The sequence below is a fragment of the Condylura cristata genome, unplaced genomic scaffold, assembly GCF_000260355.1.
Source record: "Condylura cristata isolate star-nosed mole 26May11 unplaced genomic scaffold, ConCri1.0 scaffold00062, whole genome shotgun sequence".
Classification (NCBI taxonomy): Eukaryota; Metazoa; Chordata; class Mammalia; order Eulipotyphla; family Talpidae; genus Condylura; species Condylura cristata.
This window is the reverse complement of record NW_004567163.1, coordinates 500,743-501,346: the sequence shown is the minus strand read 5'-3', so window position 1 is coordinate 501,346 and position 604 is coordinate 500,743.

Sequence of the window (604 nt, the reverse complement as noted above, 5' to 3'; positions counted from 1 at the left end):
ACTTTAGATGCTCCTTAATGACCCTCAATCTCGTGAGGGTGAGGCCGCGTTGTCCGAGTCCGACCGGCTTAGGACCGCGGGTGGGGGAGGAGACTCCCCGCTGCTGGACTCCAGGCCTCGACCTCCTCCCCGCATCCCAGGCCCAGTTCGGGCTTCCCCCAGTTCAGCGGCTTCCCAGGCCCCCACAGTAAGCTGGGGCCAAGCCCCGGGATCCAGCCTCTTCCCCGTGAGACCCCACCTCCGGGCTGGTGGCCTGGGAGGCTGGAGGTTGGGGTCTCCCGAGGGACCCGCCCTGTGGCGGGGGAGGGGCAGGCCAGGTCCTCTGGGCCCAGCTGCTTCCTGTCTGCCTGGGGGCGGGGGCGCCCTGAGAGCTCCAAATTTGGGCATATGTCTCCAGGGCGCCCCCACCCCAGCAAGCTGACCCAGCTGGGCATCCTGACCTGCCCCGGAGGTCAGTGGCCACCCAGCGTCAGCTCCTAAGGACGCTGCCCTGGAGGCGGCAGCCCAGCTGGTGCCCAGGACACTGGCCAGAGCCGGGGAGCTGGCAGACTTCCAGCCCCTGGGGGGCTCGGCCAGCCCCTGCCTCCCTGGGCCTGTCCGCAGC